We start from the raw sequence: 11,402 nt of genomic DNA, 5'->3' as shown, positions 1-11,402 counted from the left end.
AAAATTACCAAAAAATTATTTTTTAACGTAGTTTGGAAACTATAATTGCAAACATTCAAGAATTACTAAATATTTTACTTACGATCTTTTGTTGTACATATCCACACGAAAATAAACTATGCATTTAGCATCGACAATGTATATCTCAATAAGGTTTGCTTGTAAGGGGGCCTTATTTAGGGGAGGAAATATCTCTCCCATAAAACCGACCTTGTCTCATATCCGAAAAATGGCACTTGCTTTTTACCGTAGCCATTTCATGAATGTTATTCATATATCTTTTGGCAACTATTATACTTTGAACAGAATTTTGGTAATTTTCTATTTTATGACGTCAGACTGTTTAGGTCAACTGCATTTCTAACGTCATCCACTTTAAATAAGTACACATTACACTCTTGGTAATTGCAGTAGTTGACACCGTGTTGTTAAAGGAGACAAACACAGTAATCACAATAACTAGAGATTCTTGCCATCGATAAAAATGAAAACTAGACAGTGTGAAAATTCCTTAAAAGAAAAGTGTTTAAAACTAAGTGCTTGACTGAGCTCCAATCTATGGTCCCTACTCGCCAAACATTCACCCGTCTAGCAGAAAACACTATCAATAATTTCCCTCACTCTTTATCTGTGCCTAAATCTAAACGTAGATTCCATGAGTAAAGCTTCTTTCTTAGAACTGCACGCCTATGGAATTGTGTTCTGTTTTCCTGCTTTCCAGCTGACTACAATATGGTTGTCTTCAAGTCTAACGTAAACAAGTTTTTGATGAGCCGTTTCATATAAGTTAACAAATTCACCGAATTTCCATTACTAACGATTACTATATTTTCCAATTATCTATTGTATACTCTTTAACCCTTATCTTCGAGTGGCCTCTTGGCCTTGATAAGTGGTGATGCCTTTGTAAAAAAAAAACCCAAAACGCAGATTGCATGCCTAAATGCAGTCTTTATGTATTTATCCATTTACACTATGTTCACACATTAAAAAAAAAATTATTGTCATCATAAAAATTAATAGGCCATAAAAGAACCTTTTTAATATTTCGGACTTTATGTTTTGTATAAAAGTAGTATTTATGTATTTGTATCAGAAAAAAAATCAAATCTTTTCTGAATCGAAAAATTATGAAGTTTATTTGTATTACATTTCTTAGGCATGAAAAAATATGTAAAGAAATAAGAAGACAGGAAATTACTAATATCTTTTCAAAAAATGAAATCATTAAATTTTGTGCCGCCACTAATTTTAATTATTTCACTTTTTGCCTAATTTTTACGTTTTGTCTATTCTCCTCGTCGCCTTTCGCCATAGTTTTGAATTTTTATGCAAATAACTATTACATGTCAATCAGCTAGACTCGCAACCAGACGTCCTATTCGGACGATTTTGTGGAGATTATGGCCTGATTCGCCTTATAGTCGATCATTGTTAGAACTTGCTATTTAGGGAGTAATAAACAAGATAGATATCTTAATGTATTATTATTTTTAATCAAAGAATTTATGTGTATCAAACCCCTAAGCCCACTCAAGGATAAGTATTAATGAGTGTCCGGTGGCCGGTGAGACAACACGTAATAGTCGAGGTAATGTTGGAGATTGGACAGAATTAAATTAAATAAGAGTTAAGAAAATGAGTTGTTTACATAAGAATAGGGGGGAGACGTTGCCCGTTCGTAAAATACGCTTAAATATGATATTTTAATTTGTCCAGATTTCGTATATATTATTATAGAGTCGTGATTTCTAAAGTAAAATGAAAAGTATTTGGGTGCCATCAGCTAAAATCGAAACCGATAGCAAAACTGTAGTATTCAAAGCTGGTGACGTTACCACTGTAAAAAGGTGACACGCATATGAAATGATTAAAGATAAAGATGAATGTACAAAATGCGTCACGATTTTTTGTTGTTGCCATTTTGACTCATTTTTGACACTTTAAAAATTATTTTAACCGGCGTAAACCCATAAAAGAACGGACCATAAAAAGGCCAATCATTTTAGGCCTCTAGCGCCGCTCTGAGACTTCTAGTTTTGGAAAGGGCAGAGTTTGAAAATATGGAGACAGACTAACAGACAGCCATAGTGAGTTTGATAAATTCTACTTAAAAACAACCAGGCTATAATCTGTCGGGAAGCACACCGTAGTATTATGTTCCACAGACGGATAGTTCTAAGAGAAAAACAAGTATTCAAAAATATCCTAACTTGATAATGTTTATTATCGACAAAAAGTTGAAATGTAGATACAGTTGTCAAAAAAAAAAAAAAAAAAAAAAAACGGCAAGCAGTAATCTCGAATGGTATTTCCATAAACACAAGGAATGTCTCATCATTTCGGTCTATCACTAAGTACCTATTTTATTTACATATCACCACTTATGAAGGCCCTAGCATCCCTCGAGGATAAGGGTTAATGAATGTTAATGGTGTAAATTAGGTAGAATTTGATTTTTTATATTGACGACTTAACAGGAACTTGTTTACATTGGATATTAAGGCGACCATATTGTTGTCGCCCGGAAAGCAAATCAGTGGAATGTTTCACAGGCGAGCAGTTCTAGGAAAGAAACTTTGTTAATGGAATCTGCATTTAGATTTAGGCACACATAGAAAGTTGCGGAGATTGTGATAGTTGCTGTAGCTAGTTGGGTGTTTTATTTGAAAGTTTGGCAATGAGGGACCATATTGTTGATTTTTAAATGTCATCTAATACTTAAAACTCTTTCCACAAAACAAACAGCAACTATAAATTAGTTTTTCACGTATTACAGTTCATATTATTGAGTTATTCATGAGTGTTTTCTCTCTATGGTAAACATAAACGTTTTCCCTGAAAAATTGGTGATTTGTTGATTGAATATTTTGAAAAAAAATCACAATAATAATATCGCAAAAGAAATAAAGTCTTTTCAAAGTGTCAAACAGTGCACAGAATTTGGCATATTGAATGTTCAAATATTGTAAATAGAATCTTTTACTGACTTGGAATTAAACATTGAAAAAAAAAAGAAGATTATATTATAATATTTTCTACTCTAATTTATAAAACTCACTACGTCTTCATGTCTGTCTGTCTGTCTTCCTTTTTTAACGTGCAACTCTAACCAGACGCAAAGTTGCAGAGCAGTGCGAGGCGCGTAAAATCATTGCATGTTTTGTGGACTTGTTTTCTAGGTTTATGTGCCGGTAAAAATAGCTGCTAAAGGATAAGACTTGAAAAATATTACAACTCATTGGGCGTAAGTTGGCTAAACGTGTAATTTGTACGCATGCATACATATAGATTAATGTGTCAAAGTCGGATCAATTGTAACTGTTTCTGATCGATAGCTCAATCTATAACAATTAAGACTGGAGCGCTATATATTTGGGTTCAGCTTCTAGCTGATGACCCCCAATTATACTTTTTATTTTTACTTTAGAACACGTTATGTACTGGGTATAATATAATATGTAATAATCGATAGAGAATTGACTCTATAATAATAAATAAAAAAAATCTGCATGAATTATAAATATCATAGTTAATCATATTTTACGTCTGCGCAACGCCGAGCAGCCAGCTAGCAAAACATAAAAATCTAAAGGCTTATTATTCAATTTGATAATGATTCAATATTAAAAGTTAAGCATTTCATAAAACGTAATCGATATTATATTTCCCTTAATTTATTCCCGCTTTTCCCCAAAACTACTGGGCCAATCTGGATTAAATTTTGCATGGATCATTGTTATGATGAATTTTCACGAACTAATTCTTATAGTATCTTTTCACTTCACGGGTAGAGATTAGTATGGATTAATAGTGTTCAATGCACATACGAGCAAAAGTTTAGCCATATTCAAAAATCAATTTTGCATAAAGTATACATTCTAAGTCAATGGGCTAAAAGTCCCATTTAAATTATTTCTGCACGAATATATATATATATATATATATATATATATATATATATATATATATATATATATACGACCTTGTCAGTGTGTGTACGAAATTTTTCTATCAAACTCCTATCTGAATATACGGTCTACACAGTTGAAATTGATATATAGGATATTTGTACATGTATCATACTTTCCATCTGCTGCTAATTGTAATTGAGGTTCGTTCCAAAAGTAATGCATCGTGTTTTCTAATTAAAAATTAAGCTAAGAAGACGGGAGTAGTACCATTAAAACGAGCGACTTTTTGTGGTCCAGAAATTATCTTTATACACAATAATTCGCAATGCACTTTTGCCAGCGATGGGATGGTAGTTGCGCAAGGGTGTCTGGAGCACGCTTGTTCACTCACATCTCTGTCGCTGCTTTGAAATCGAAGAACACATCTCCTAACTGTACTGAAATTAACTGCATCGATTTCGTAAACGTTCAACGTCAAAATCGAAAGCAAAACAATTTACCTTGGCAAAGCAGGTTGAATAAAACATTACTCCTGCTGTTGCTTTTGCGCGTGCGCAAAATTGAGCATTCATAGTTCCAAGTCGCTTAATGTTGACATTTCGTAACCCTCTGTAGGTAAGTCAACTGATAACGACGCTGGAGAAGTAAATAGCGAATAAGGCCGAAGCTCTAATCATCCTGGTTTCGATTCTCGCGGATGCTACCTAAGTCATGATTTTTATAACTTCTGAAATCATGGCTTGGATCATGATCACTAGAGAATTGGCTTTATAATAATAAATAAGAAATATGCATGAATTAAACTATAATAGTTATGCATATTTTACGACTGAACAACGCCGAGAGGCCTGCTATTGTAAATATAAAGAGAGTTATTATTTTAGTTGTGAAACACTCTTCATAGCTATGTAACAGATTATTGAATTAATAAGACATGAAAGCAAAGCGTAAGGTTGATACAAAATTAATGGCCGCGTCAAGAAAGATTCATAAATAATGAACAGTAAAAATGTAATAATTAGTCAAACGACGAAGTTCCCTCAATAAATTTCCAGAGATTTTGTACAAGAATTTAAGATAATCGTAGACACTTGAAAATTCAGTTCGTTATTGTTATGAATCCTATGAGATAACTGACCAATTTTTATGATCTCAAGCTCAAATAAACAACTCCAGCGGGAATTGGAATGCACCCTACTAAAATCTGATTGACACAGCTGGTGAATTGCAAAAATGCAATCTCGACGCGAGGACACTATAGAAGAACGATATTCAATAAAATTCTCTTTTAAACTTGGAAAAATGTAACAGAATTATATGCAATTGTTCAGAATACTTTTAAACCATTTTGCATAAATCTAGCATTAATTTTTGAGTAACATAAGAGATTCATGGAAGGAAGGGAGTCTGTGAGGCATGATGATATGCGTGAGTGATGATGAGAGGTGTGGGAGGAGCAAGGAAGTCAGATCACTAGAGTGGATTGGCCAAATACAAAAATTAAATGATAAAAATCGACGTGTTTATATAGAGACAATAAGTGCATAGTTTGATCTCAGTGTGAGAACTGTACACACAATTATTGATGAGATCCTCAATCTGGATGATTAGCGCAAAGTTTGAAACAATGCCACATTCGATAAATCCATCCTTGTCACAGATAATTTGACCAACATAGGCATAAAAAAAACAACTCCAGTCTTTATAGTCCAAACCTTGCTCTGTGTGATTTTTGGTTATTCTCTAAGTTCAAGGAAAACCTTAGACACTGTCGTTGTGAGACAATTGAGGAGATAAAAGAGGCCGAGGCGAGGATCATTGAAAAGCCCACGCAATAGGACGTCCATGGGGTTTTCGAGAAGTTTGAACGGTACAACAAGTGTATTACAGCCGGAGGAGATTACTTGGAACAGACTAGATTTTCATGTGTGTACCAACCAATAAAAGTGGCCACACGAAAAAGTCTGGAAACTTATTAAAAGCACCTCGTATGCGCATTGGGCAGCTATGTATTTCTGCAATCTAATACGTGATTATTTAAGTTTTCGTTGATAAAATGTTGTTGGCTGCTATGCAAGAAAGTTTTGAAAAGGGGTCAGTGGCGTTACGAAATCAGAGCACGCTGCAAACCGTCTGGGATGTTGATGCTCGCTTCCTTCATAAGGATCCCATTTTTAAGGTTGTTCATCTTTTTCAATGCATTTATAAATGACGTGAAACTTTATCAGTGCTGGGAGCAACTGTCTGAACCGTTTTCTTTGACTATTTGACGCGGATTTTTGCTTTATTGATATTAACTGAAGATTCTGGGGCATTGTGCCCAAGTTTGAACTCATGCAACACAATATGGCGAAGGTCATGTTTAAAGCATATTCATCATTGATGGTTACTATGCTTTAAAAATGCTTTCTGATATTAAAACCAAACTCCTATCTTTACATCATCAACGCTCTGATCCCCATCTGGCATCAATTGAAATAGATGGCTCTCGTCTAGGAGAAGCCCCATGTTTTTACAAGCTTCTGGGGTTGACCTTTACTCCTAATCTGAAATGGAACACGTACATCAAGCCTGTTGCCAAGGTCGCTGGAAATATGGTGGGATCCTTTTACCGCTCCAGAAGATATCTCACTACTGGTCAATTCTCTATCTATATAAAAGCCAAGTACGTCCAAGGATGGAATACTGCTGCCATATCTGGACAGGAGCTGCTAAAAAAGCCTATCATGCCTTGACAGAGTACAAAATAGACTTCGTGGCTTAGTGGGGGATGCCATTTTTTCTTCCCTGCAACCTCTCTCCCACAGAAGAGACGTTGCGAGCCTATACTTGTTTCATCGTTATTTCCATTGCAGGTGCTCGTCTGAGCTCCAATCTCTGGTACCCCCCTCGCCAATATTTTACGAAAAACACCCGTCTAGCTGAAACCACTGTCAAAAATTTTCCCCACTCTTTATCTGTGCTTAAATCAAAACGTAGATTCCATGAACAAAGCTTCTTCCTTAGAAGTGCACTCCTGTGGAACTCTGTTCCGGTAGCCTGCTTCCCACCTGACTACAACCTGGATGTCTTCAAGTCCAACGTAACAAATTCCTGATGAACCCCTCCCTAAAGTAGACACTTTATTAAATCTCAACACTAACGTACTGTACATGTAATAACCCTTATCCCCGAGTGGCTTCCGGGACTTGATAAGTGGTAACACGTTGTAAAAAAAGCCCATCGCTGCAAAACGTTCGAAACAAATACATGACTAGCTGCAACAAGCGCCAACAAATTTCCGCACTGTCTACCTTTGCTTAAAATTAAACAGAAATTCCAAGAGCAGTGTTTATTTCCTAGTGTCCATCTGTGCAATGCAATACCGTGGTTTTGCTTTCCAGTTGACTATAGCATTTTGTTTCATTGATACTGACTGAAGTTTTAAGGGCACTGAGCCAAGTTTGAACTCATGCAACACAAGCCAGCAAACGTCATTATCAGCATTGATGATTTTCTACGCCTTAAAAATACATTTCTAAGAAGACATAAAATGAGGTTTGTTCCAAAGTAATGCATCCTGTTTTCTAATTAAAAATTAAGCTAAGAAGACGGGAGTAGTACCATTAAAACGAGCGACTTTTGTGGTCCAGAAATTATTTTTATACATAGTCACCATAATTCGCAATGCACTTTTGCTAGCGATGGGATGGTAGTTGCGCAAGGGTGTCTGGAGCACGCTTTGTCACTCACATCTCTGTCGCTGCTTTGAAATCGACGAACACATCTCCTAAATGTACTGAAATTAACTACATCGACTTCGTAAACGTTCAACAGGCGGCTGTGAATGTTGATCATTTCAATTGTTTGCATGGAAGAATCCAATGAGGTATTCCTGCTTCTGACGCATGTCCATGGCAGGGTATGCTTTCTTAGAGTCTCATACAGTCAATATCTGCAACAAAGAGACGAGTTTTTCAGGTTTTGAATGGATAAGTTTAGCCATCATAGCAAAGCAATTTGCAACAACTTCTTAGCCAATCGATCTAACTAAAAAAAAAAAAAAAAAAAAAAGAAAAAATAAGAAGCATTTCTCTTGGAACTATTCTCGTATATTTTAAAATTTACCACAAATAAAATTTCCCACAAATAAAATTTACCAAAAATAAAAATTTCCACAAATAAACTCCGAATTATGTATTTAAAAGGACTTTTTATACGCAGCGCTTTATGTTGTCATTATTTTCTGTAACGGCCTAATGGAATAACTATTACAGGGTGGAACGATAAAATTGTAAAGTTGACATGATGAATGTTTTTTTTTTTTTGTTGCAAACCATCTACTAGTTGGCCAGTTGTGGACAAATCTCATGTCTGAAAGTGACAAAATGTTCAACGAACGAGATCGACGATGCGCCGCTCTACAACTCATGCTCTGTACCGATCAAAGTTATGACAACAGGACCATTGCTAGCACCTCAAAATGCATCGCTGGATTGTAACGAATAACAGGGAGTACCCAGAGTGACGAAAACAAAGTTTCTGGCTACGGTTATGGTATTTGGTGTGGTTTCAAGTAAAGGCCACATAATGCCACCTCACATCTTCAAAGTTGGCTTGAAAGTCAATACCAAAGTGTGGTTATCCCCTGGTGCAATCAGATGGCCGCTGGTAGACCCTGTGTGTATCAGCGGGACTAGGCGCCGGTCCACAAGTCTAAAGAGACCGGGGCTTGGCTTCAGAAAGTGTACTACAACTTTGTACTCTACTCTCACTGCTCTCCTCCTTCCCCAACCTGAACTGACTGGACTACTTCAACTGTTCATACGTCGAGAACATTACCAACATGACCTCCCACAACACCAAAGCCAGCCTGATCGCCGCCATCCGCCGAGACCCCGCTTGTGGAGCAATACTCCAGTTCTGGACCCGTATCGAGGCAGTGATTGAGGATGAAGGCGACTACATTAAATAGATATCAGATTTACTGCCATAACCTGAATTGATATTTTTCAATATATTAAAATAAAGCTGTGGTGTTGTTTTCTTTCGGACGACAACTTTATCGTTCCAATCTGTAGTAGCCGTTGTGCTACAACGTTTAGTATTTTGCAATACTCTATAACACATAAAATTGAGATTTTTCATTTTCAAATATTCCAATGACCCCTTATAAAAGGTTTATTGTTTCAACCTGACCTGATTTTTTAAACAAGTGTGTCTTTATTGGTCGAGGTTTAAGACATGAATCTTGTTTCCAATAAAACTCTATTGCCATGGGGTTTGCTGGAATGGAAGCCTTTATTATCTGGCGAACTGGTGAACTATTGTTTGTTATAGTTAGATCTGGTTACGAGATTTGATGACGATATTCGACGAAAACTAGGCGTGGTCGTTAAATCATGACAGGATGATCCGTCGACATTTCCGTTCCTGTTATAATCCTTGTATTTACACCAGATGTTCCCGTTGGTCATAATTATAAGTCGAGTGATTTTAAATCACTTCCAATCGATCGTAATCTCAAGCACTGACAAGGTTCTTACTGCATCACCCAAGTTATATATTAATACCAGATGAACTTGGGTCTGTCGCTTGATAACAAAGAACAGTTTCTTCTTAAAGACATGGAAATATAAACTATATAAATGCATATCAGCGGAATACTGCAGCATAGTTAACAGCATAAAAATGGAGGTAAAAATGATATACACAAGGTTGCTGTTACCAAACGCAATACAATTTGCACTGTTTTTCTCGTCTGGATATGTTTTTAAGGTTTTGTTTTTATTTCCACGAATTCTGTCTGATGGAATATGTAAAACGGACATTAAACTACTGTTGTTGTTGTTGTTGTTGTTTTTGGTCATGATGATGATGATGATGATGTAGTTTTAATTACCCTTTTCAAAACTTCTTTTTTTCACGTTGTCAATTTTTTTTATTTTACAAAAAAACAAAACAAAACAAAAAACTGATAGCACCCAAATCATATATTTTAGATCAACCATATTTTACAGGAAGCAGCGCGTAGTATTATGTGCCACAGACGGGTAGTTCTAGGAAAAAGAAACGCGAACACAAAAATATCCAAACTTGAGATCGAAAAAAAATCTGAAATGTAGATTTGTCAAAACAAATTTTTCAATTTTCCCAATGTTGATCCCTTAGTACCTGTTCTCATCAGCTAAAACTCCAGAAAACAAGGCCCACAAAAATGAAAAAAAAAAAAAAACTCACAAAAGTAATATTTAAAATTTTTTTTAAAAACTAATTCCAATTTTCGCCCGCTTTTACATATCAATAATATAAATTGAAAATAATTGCAGGATTCAGACAAAAAAGCCAAACATAAACAATGAAAGAAACAAAGACCAATCAGCGTTTAACCACATGAAGTCACGTGATTACATTACAACTACAATAATACGCACCGTTTAATAAATCTATCTATATTTATTTTCTGCAGTGTCATGTCGTGAAATATGCTCGGCTTACCAATGACACCGCTGTGAGACCACAAAATGATATAAGCTGTTGAGACACGGTTAAATATGCGCTGTTACAAGTTTATGCATGTGAGCATATCAAGTGTCTTTTGAGACAAGACACCCTGGCGCTACATGATCTAGTTTCATTATGTTCTTGACATAGCTTGTCTTTTCTCACTGGGACGTCATTTGAGGATGTTTGTCTTTGGTTGTATTGACTGATCATAAGTAATTGGTCTACAACTGAATAAGCAAACCTTCCGTGTGAGATTTTGTTCATCTATTAATAGGAGTAATCGAGACCTTTTATTGTATATAGAACTAGATGTAACTACTCGGCGTTGCCTAGGCATAAAATAAAATAAAATATTGACATTTTTTTTATGAAGGAAACGAAATTATTTTTTTTTATTTCTAACATCTTATTCCAAAAATCTTGTGAAACAGAATTTTTTATAGTTCGTTTTATTGCTAAACACTAATCGTTTAATAGTAAAAAAAAAACCCTAAAAGGCTGACTATAGTCGATGGTGATCCAAAAGGTCAGCATTCACCCATGTATGGAGTATTGTTGTCTCTTTTTGGCTGGTGCATCTGCTGCTAGTCTCTACAGTCTGGACAAGGCTCAAAAGAAAGTCGTCAACCTGATAGGTCCTGAACTGTCATCTAAGCCTCAATCTCTGTCTCATCGACGAAATGTTGCGTCCCTCTGCCTGTTCTACAAATATTTTAGTGGTTAATGGTCCGAGGAGCTACAAGCACTTGCACCCCCTCGACGTAAATACCTCCGACGAACGTAAGTAGCAAAATCCCACCCCTACATCGTAGAGATCCCTAGATGTATGAAAGTCTTCTTACTCCAATAGTTTCTTTCCCAGACCTGCTAGACTAGAGAACTCCCTTCTGGGATTCTGCTTTCCCAATAGTACTGACATGCAGAAGTTCAAGTGTAATGTGAACGGCATCTTGCTGTTCAACTCCTTAATAGTATCCCTGCAACTTTTGTTCCTGATAGTTG

At 35.8% G+C, this 11,402-nt stretch overlaps 1 protein-coding gene and 1 long non-coding RNA gene across 3 annotated transcripts in view; one reads left to right on the top strand and one right to left on the bottom strand.

Moving 5' to 3' along the window:
- LOC145278091 (protocadherin-11 X-linked-like) overlaps positions 1–11,402 on the bottom strand; it is a 155,384-nt gene that overhangs the window by 42,324 nt on the left and 101,658 nt on the right. The window contains exon 1 of one of the 2 annotated variants that reach the window (XM_080130357.1): positions 83–304. The exons of the other annotated variant lie outside the window; for it this stretch is intronic. The gene's annotated coding sequence lies outside the window, so the exon portion shown is untranslated. Of the gene's footprint in view, positions 1–82; positions 305–11,402 lie in introns of those variants that run through there. 2 annotated transcript variants of the gene reach the window in all.
- The window catches only part of LOC145278092 (uncharacterized), a 170,465-nt gene that overhangs the window by 108,533 nt on the left and 50,530 nt on the right, over positions 1–11,402 (top strand). The gene's annotated exons all lie outside the window — the stretch shown is intronic.

This window comes from Euprymna scolopes, chromosome 6 (genome assembly GCF_053919585.1).
Source record: "Euprymna scolopes isolate OS-2025 chromosome 6, ASM5391958v1, whole genome shotgun sequence".
In the NCBI taxonomy this organism is placed as follows: domain Eukaryota; kingdom Metazoa; phylum Mollusca; class Cephalopoda; order Sepiida; family Sepiolidae; genus Euprymna; species Euprymna scolopes.
This window is presented reverse-complemented; position numbering and strand designations above follow the sequence as displayed.